The sequence below is a fragment of the Loxodonta africana genome, chromosome 8, assembly GCF_030014295.1.
Source record: "Loxodonta africana isolate mLoxAfr1 chromosome 8, mLoxAfr1.hap2, whole genome shotgun sequence".
NCBI lineage: Eukaryota > Metazoa > Chordata > Mammalia > Proboscidea > Elephantidae > Loxodonta > Loxodonta africana.
Window position 1 is genome coordinate 18,803,875 of NC_087349.1, and position 8,725 is coordinate 18,812,599.

The window sequence follows — 8,725 nt, forward strand, 5'->3', positions numbered from 1 at the left end:
AATATAAATACATTTTCATTTTGAAAGTTCGACTAAGACTAAAGTAGAGTGAAAGTGAAAATTCCCCACTAGGGTCCCCCAATCTCATTGCCCTCCCCAAAGCTTGATATGTACTTATCCAGACCTCTTTCTACACATTTCTGCATGTGTACAGATTTAGAGCAGCCCTGGTGGTGCAGTGGTTAAGTGCTCGGCTGCTAACCAAAAGGTTGGCAGTTCGAATTCACCAGCAGCTCCTTGGAAACCCTACGGGACAGTTGTACTCTATCCTACAGGGTCGCTATGAGTTGGAGTTGACTCAGCAGTAACACGTTTGGTTTTGGGTTTACAGATTTAGAGAATTAAAAAAAATCATAAATAGAATCAATATGCATATTTTCCTGCTACTTGCTTTTTAAATTTAATAATACATTTTCATTGTAAATAGTAAAAAAAAATCAGTTGCTGTCAAGTTGATTTTGACTCTTGGCGACCCCGTGTATGTCAGAGTAGAACTGCGCTCCATAGAGTTTTCAATGGCTGATTTTTCAGAAATAGATTGCCAGGCCTTTCTTCCAAGGCATATCTGAGTGGACTTGAACCTCCAACCTTTGGGCTAGGATCTAAGCATGTCAAATATTTGCACCACCCAGAGACTCCTGTAAATACATAAATACAGTATTATACTGATAAAAGTCTTGGTATTTACATGTGTCATTTGTACTGGTCCCTGACAAGCGTTTACCTAATTTATTGAACTACTCCTCTGCTGATATTTAACTTGGTCCTTATTTTTCACTACCACAAACAATACATTAATAAAAACTCTTTTGTAGACATCTTTGTGCATCTCATTAACAATCTGAGGTAGCAGATGACACCACCTTGCTTGCTGAAAGTGAAGAGGACCTGAAGCACTTACTGATGAAAATCAAAGACCACGGCCTTCAGTATGGATTACACCTCAACAGAAAGAAAACAAAAATCCTCACAACTGGACCAATGAGCAACATCATGATAAACGGAGAAAAGACTGAAGTTGTCAAGGATTTCGTTTTACTTACATCCACAAATCAACACCCACGGAAGCAGCAGTCAAGACATCAAACGATGTATTGCACTGGGCAAATCTGCTGCAAAGGACCTCTTTAAAGAAACAATATTACTGAGTCAAAAGCTACGTACATTTAAGTTTTTGAGAGCTACTGCCAAATTCTCTCTCAGTTATACCAATGTACACATTTTCAAAACCACAGGGGTATCTGTTTTCTCGTACCTTTACTAATTTTGAGTTTTAACAGTCCTTAAAAGTTTCATCTACCAGACAGCTGAAAATATATTGTTTCTAATTAGTAGCTCATTGATTGATAGGTTGTGAATCTTTTCATATGTTTATTGAACATACGATTTCTTTCTGTGAACTCCCTGTTCATATCCTCTTTCCATTTGTCTATTAATTATTTATCTTTTTCTTATTGATTTGTAGACACTCCCTGTTTTATGGATCTTAACTGTTTGTTACATACGCTGAATACATATGCACACAATCTGTGGCCTGATTTTTAAGCTTGTTTGTGGTGACGTTTGTCATGGCAAAATTTTCTGTTTTGTAGTAGTCAAATCTGTGAGTCTTTTCCTTCATGGATCCTGGGTTTCACGTCTTCCTTTCCTACTGCACAATTATAAAGATAGCCTACTTTTTTTCACAACACTTTTAAAATTCACATTTAAAATCTCACTCTTGGTGGTATGTCACTCTTGAGTTTTAACAAATGTACACGACCACGTAACCACCACCACAAACAAGATACAGGATGGTTGTAACACCTCCAAACTTCCTTCATGCCCTTCTCTCCATCAGCCCAGCCCATGGCAACCACGCATCTGTTTTCAAGGCATTTCTATAGTTTTGCATTTTCCAGAAGGCTTATAAATGAAATCATAAACTATGTAGCCTTTTTAAAATTTGTTATTTTTAGGTGCCGTTGAGTCAGTTCTGACTCATAGTGACTCTATGTACAACAGAACAAAACACTGCCCGGTCCTGCGCCATCCTCACAATCGTTGCTATGTTTGAGCCCATTGTTGCAGCCACTGTGTCGACTGATCTTGTTGAGACTTTTCCTCTTTTTCTCTGACCCTCTACTTTACCAAGCATGATGTCCTTCTCCAGGGATTAGTCTCTACTGATAACATGTCCAAAGTAAGTGAGACATAGTCTCACCAACTTTGTTTCTAAGGAGCATTCTGGATGTACTACTTCCAAGACAGATTTGTTCGTTCTTCTGGCAGTCCATAGTATATTCAATATTCTTCACCAACGTGATAATTCAAAGGCATCAATTCTTCTTCTGTCTTCCTTATTCATTGTCCAGCTTTCACATGCATATGAGACGATTGGAAATACCATGGCTTGGGTCTGGCGCACCTTAGTCCTCAGAGTGACATCTTTGCTTTTTAGCACTTTAAAGAAGGCAGCAGATTTGCCCATGCAATACATTGATTCCTATTTTTTTTTTAAGCAAAAAGCAAGTTTTATTTGGCATATATATATTCAAAACGGCAAAAGTAGGAAAATGGACTAGCATGCTGCCAGAGCTAATGTCTGCCCAAATCCGAGGAGATAACACATAACAGACAAAGGTTAGAAAACAGACAAGCATGCTACCACAGCCATGTCTGCCCAAGTTCAGAGAATATTACAGAATAGGCAAGAATGGGAAAACAGACAAGCAAGTTGCCACAGCCACGTCTGCCCAAGTTCAGAGAATATTACAGAATAGGCAAGAATGGGAAAACAGACAAGCATGCTGCCACAGCCATGTCTGTCTGAGTCCAGAGAAAGTTAGAGTCATCAGTGTATATTAACATTACAAAATGGGCATAACCATTGAAAGCTTCACCTTTGCACAGATTGGCTAGAAACTGTGATCCCTACATTCTGCATCGCCTTTCTTAACAACCATTGGTGCAGGTTTCAGTAATGACAGTCAGGAGGGTCTTCATTGGTCCAACAGATTTTCTATTCACTAAATGCTAATAGAAAAAGAGTTGAATGTCTTTTGTGTTCTGTTTGATTGGCTTATGTGAAAGGTTTCCTAAAAGATATTTTCCAAGATTATTCTATTGTCTTTATACCTCAGGGCCCAACTGACATGTCCTTGTGAGCCCTTGTGGGCCCAGCTCCAGCTGGGTCACATTCTCTATGCTTATGAACAGGGAATAATGATTCTAATATTACTTCCTAAATCATTCCCTCCTTTTGATCGGAGATTGGAGATAACACATCAAAGATCAATACCTGGACTTAGTGAAGCTCCTAGATGGTGGCCACTGCAGGCCCTTTAAACTCACAGTGCTGGTTTTCCACCAGATACCATTTGGTTCTTCACCAGGATCTTAAGTAAGAGCAATGTTCTCATCAATCACATTGCCGGGGTGAGTGGACTCAACAAGCATCAATATTTTAGCCCGAGGCCTCTTAAGTGTGTAAGACGATAGAAGATAAATTTTACTATGCCTAATACTATCGGGATACAGAGTAAGAATACTGCTATCCCTTGCAGTAGTGATTAGCCCATGTACATATTCCTGATGGCATCCAACCAAATAAATCTGGTGTTTGTAAGGGTGTTGTAAGGGTGAGTAACCAGGTAGCTTGCTGTCTAACTCTACGTATACCTTGTTCTACTTCTCCTGTGTTATTTACTCAAATGCAACAGGAGGTATTTGCTACAGCACAGACTATGCTTTCTTGGACTAATAAAAAGTCTAAGGCTGTTTTGTTACTTTATGTCACCTTGGCTTAATGAGGTCAGAGATTGCTGTAGTGTTTCCATTCCGTTAGCAACTTCGTCTGTTATTTGTCCCAGAGTGACTGATAAATTTCTTAAAGATTTTTCCAATTCAATGATACCATAAGTGGTAATTAAATCTACCAACCATACCCTGAGTGTTGGACCAATGAGTTTTCTTCTGACTTTCATTTGACAATGTGTAACAAATTAACATTACCTTTCCAGTATTTACTAGCATCATTACTATGAACATCTAAAGGTAATCCTAAGATTCCCAAAGTGCACTGCCCACCCATTTGTCAGGAGTCTAAAGAAGAGATTGCCCGCATAAATTCCGTCAGTTGGAAAGGGATCATCTAAATTAGTATAGTTGGATCTGCCACATAAAAACACATATCCATAAGAAGCACACAGTTTGTCTGAAGAAAACAGAAGGTATAGAAAAATTTACATGTGACAAACAAGTTGTCATTAAAGAATACACGATGAGCAAGATAATACAGGATGGCATTGTTTCATTGCTTTTTTTTCTTTTAATTTTTATTGTGCTTTAAGTGAAAGTCTACAAATTAAGTCAGTTTCTCATACAAAAATTCATATATATACTTGCTATATACTCCTAGTTGCTCTTCCCCTAATGAGACAGCACACTCCTTCTCTCCACCCTGTATTTCCGTTTCCATTCAGCCAGCTTCTGTTCCCCTCTGCCTTCTCATCTCCCCTCCAGATATTTGATTTCTTGACAGCTACTTCCATGAACGTTGACTGTGGATGCGAGTAAAAGGAAATCCTTGACAACTTTGATCTTTTCTTCGTTTATCATGATGTTGCTGACTGGTCCAATTGTGAGGATTTTGATTTTCTTTATGTTCAGGATTAATCCATACTGAAGGCTGTAGACTTTCATCAGTAAACGCTTCAACTTCTCTTCCCTTTCACCTAGCAAGGTTCTATCATCTGCGTATTGCAGCTTGTTAATGAGTCCTCCAATCCTGATGCCACATTCTTCTCCATATAATCCAGCTTCTCGGATTATTTGCTCAGCATACAGACTGAGTAAGTATGGTAAAAGGATACAACCCTGACACACATCTTTCCTGATTTTAAACCACGAGGTATCCCCTTGTTCTGTTCAAACGACTGCCTCTAGGTCTATGTACAGGTTCCTCATGAGCACAATTAAGCATTCTGGAATTCCCATTTTTTGCAATGTTATCCATAGTTTGTTATGATCCACATAGTCAAATGCTTTAGCATAGTCAACAAAACATGGGTAAACATCTTCCTGGTATTCTCTGATTTCAGCCATGATCCATCTGACATCAGCAATGATATTCCTCGCCCTACATCCCCTTCTGAACCCAGCTCAAATTTCTGGCAGTTCTCTGTCAATGTACTGCTGCAACTGTTTTTGAATTATCTTAAGCAAAATTTTACTTGTGTGTGATATTAATGATATTGTCGATAATTCTGAGTTCTGTCGGATCACCTTTCTTTGAAACGGGCACAATATGGATCTCTTCCAGTCAGTTGCCCAGGTAGCTGTCTTCCAGATTTCTTGGCATAGATGAGTGAGAACCTCCAGCGTTACATCCCTTTGTTGAAATACCTCAGTTGGTATTCCATCGATCACTAGAGCCTTGTTTTGTGACAATGCCTTCAGTACATCTTAGATTTCTTCCTTCAGTACCATCGGTTCTTGATCATATACTGCCTCCTGAAATGGCCAAACATCAACCAATTCTTTTTGGTACAGTGATTCCGTGTATTCCTTCCATCTTCTTTTGATGCTTCCTGTGTCATTCAATATTTTGCCCACAGAATCCTTCAATATTGCAACTTGAGGCTTAAGTTTTTTCTTCAGTTCTTTTCAGCTTGTATATTTCATTATAATGCTTTGCTTTCTCAAGCCGCCTGAGTTTAGAGACCATCTCAAGAATAGATATGACACATTGAACATTAATGATCAAAGAAAGACCAGACAAGTTGTGTGATGATATCAAGGACATCACACATGAAGAAACAAAGGTCATTGAAAAGACAGGAAGGAAAAAAAAAAAAAACCAAGATGGTTGTCAGAGAGACTCTGCTCTTGAATGTAGGGCAACCGAAGTGAATGGAATTTTTTAATTTATTTTATTTGTTGGTTGTTCTTGCTGAAAATATCCATAGCAGAACATACACCAATTCAAATAGTTTCTGCATGTTTTATTCAGTGGCATCGATTATATTCTCTAGTTGTGCAATCACTCTCATCCTCCTTTTCTGAGCTGTCCCCCCCCATCAACTTAAACTCACTGCCCCCTAAGGTTCCCATCCAATTTTTTGAGTTGCTGTTGTCAATTTGATCCCATGTAGATAGAGCTGAAAACGGCATAATGCTCAAGGCAGACATTCTTTATTAGTTAAGCTAAACTGTTGTCAGATTTAAAGAAGACTTAAGGGATATTTTTGGCTCAAGGTTTAAAGATTAACTCAGGGCACTTGTTTTGGGCGTTCACCCAACCTCCATGGTCCCAGAAAGACTGGATTCCATGACAATTTTAAATTCTTTTCTGCACCGCACCCCCGGCCCCTTTTGATCAGGATTAGTCTATAGAATCTTTTATTAAAATGTTCAGTATTGATAGCCAAGGACCATCCAACCCTTCTGGTCTCATGGCAAAGGAAGCAATTAGTTGTTCATGAAGGCAGTTAGCAACATATTCCATTTCCTCCTCCTATTCCTGACTCTCCTTCTTCCTCTGTTGCTAAGTATGTAGGCTTTTGAGTCTGATTCCTTTCACTTAGCATAAGACATCTGAGATTCATCCATGTTGCTGTGTGTATCAGCAGTTTGTTCTTTTATTGCTGACTAGTATCCCACTGTATGGAAGTACCGCAGTGTGTTTATCCGTTTGCCAGCTAAGGCACATTGGGTTGTCTCTGGTTTTTGGTTATTATGAATAAAGCCACTCTGACCATTCATATATAGTCTTTTGAACAAATGTAAGTTTTCGTTTCTCTTGACTAATTTTTAAATACCTAGGAGAGGGATTGCTGGATCATCTGGTGAGTACGTGTTCAACTTTATCTTCCAAAGTGGCTGTCATTTTGTATGAGAGTTCCGGTTGCTCTGCACTTAGCATTGTCAGTTTTATTTTTTCCAACCGTTCTAGTAGGTGTATGGTGGTATCTGATTGTGTTTTTAATTTGCATTTCCCTGACAACTAATAATGTTGAACGTCTTTTCGTGTATTTATTTGCTATCCGCATACCTTCTTTGATGAAGCGTCTATTCAAATCTTTTTGAAATACTATTGATTTGAATAGATTTGAATACCATTGATTTGAAATCCCTGCAACCTTTCTAAAATTACTGATTAGTTCTAGTAACTTTTTGGTATATTTTTTTTGGATTTTCTAAATAGATAATCATGTCTAAAATAGAGTTTTACATCTTCCTTTCCAATCTGTATGCCTTACGTTCATTTTCTTGCCTTAATGCACTGGCTAAAACCTCCAGTACAATGTTGAATAGAAATGAGAGAGCAGACATCCTTGGTTTGTTTCCAATCTTAGGGGAAAAACATTCCCCAGTAAGTGACTTTTTTTTTCTTTAATGAAATGAGTAATTGTTTGTTATCCTTTAATAAACTATTTCACTTGAAATATCACTTTTATCATATCCTGTAGTCTCATATATAAGGGACTCAGTTTCTGGACCCTCTCTTTTGCTCCTTCAATTTATTGGTCTATTGCTTTATGCCAGCACCACACTAAATCAGTTTACTAAATCTTTATGAAATGTTTTAATTTGCTAGAAAAATGTTATTCCTGCCATTTTCCTCTTCCAGATGAACTTCAATCAGCTTGTCAAATTCCATACAGATATTTTAATTGGGATAGCATTAAATTTATAAATTATTTGTGGAAAGAACTGTTACAACACTGAGTGTTTCTGTTCAGAGACTGTATTTCTCCATTTATTCATATCTTCATTTGTAAACTTCAGTTTTATACCTTACTTTATGAAGGTCTTTATACAGTCAACTGCAAAAAAAAAAAAAAAAAAAAAATGACAGTTTTGTATCTTTCTCTCCAGTATTTATATATCTTACTTCTTTACATTTTTTTTTGTATTATTGCCTTGAATGGGATATATTATTTAATACTAAATGCTAGAGATAAGGATATCCCTGTATTATTTCTAATTTTAACTAGAATGCTTCAAGTATTTCATGATTAAACATGTTTGTTACAGATTTTTGGCAGATACCCTTTTTCAAACTTGAGCATGATACAGAATTCTATTAAAACATTGCTATTTTTTTTGTATACTTCATATGCTAATAGTTTATTTAGCAATTTTACACTTACAATAATAAGCACGATTATTACTGTTATGTTTTTTTCAGTCCTACCCTCATCTGATTTCAGAGCCAGGTTAATATCTTGTGATGTTTTGGAAGGTTTTCAATCTGTTTTATGGGCTAGAATCACTTAAGTAACATTCGAAATACCTGTTCCTCAGTTTTAATACCTCCCTCTAGTTTGCAAAACTGCTTGCATCTAGTGGGACTTGTTTGTTTGTTTGAATAGATCTTAGATTATTTTTCCATTTATTTTTAGGTGATAATTCATGGAGATTTCCCCCTTCTTATTGCACAAACTTTGGTGATTTGCATTGTTACAGATCAAACATTTCATCTTATTTTTAAATTGCATAGTAATAACTCAGCTTTTCCCACATTTCTTGTTCCTTATGTAGATCTTCTTTCTCTCTTTCTAAAATCAGACTCACCGAGCATTTACAAATTTTTTGGTTTTGCTAAAGAATTAGTATTCAGTTTTACTAATGAAGCCTGTTCATTTCTATATTTCTTCTTCTTTTCTTCCTTTGATTTTTCCTGTTCTTTTTCTAGCTCTGGAGTCAAATGCTTAGTTTGTTTATTTTCACAATTTGTCTT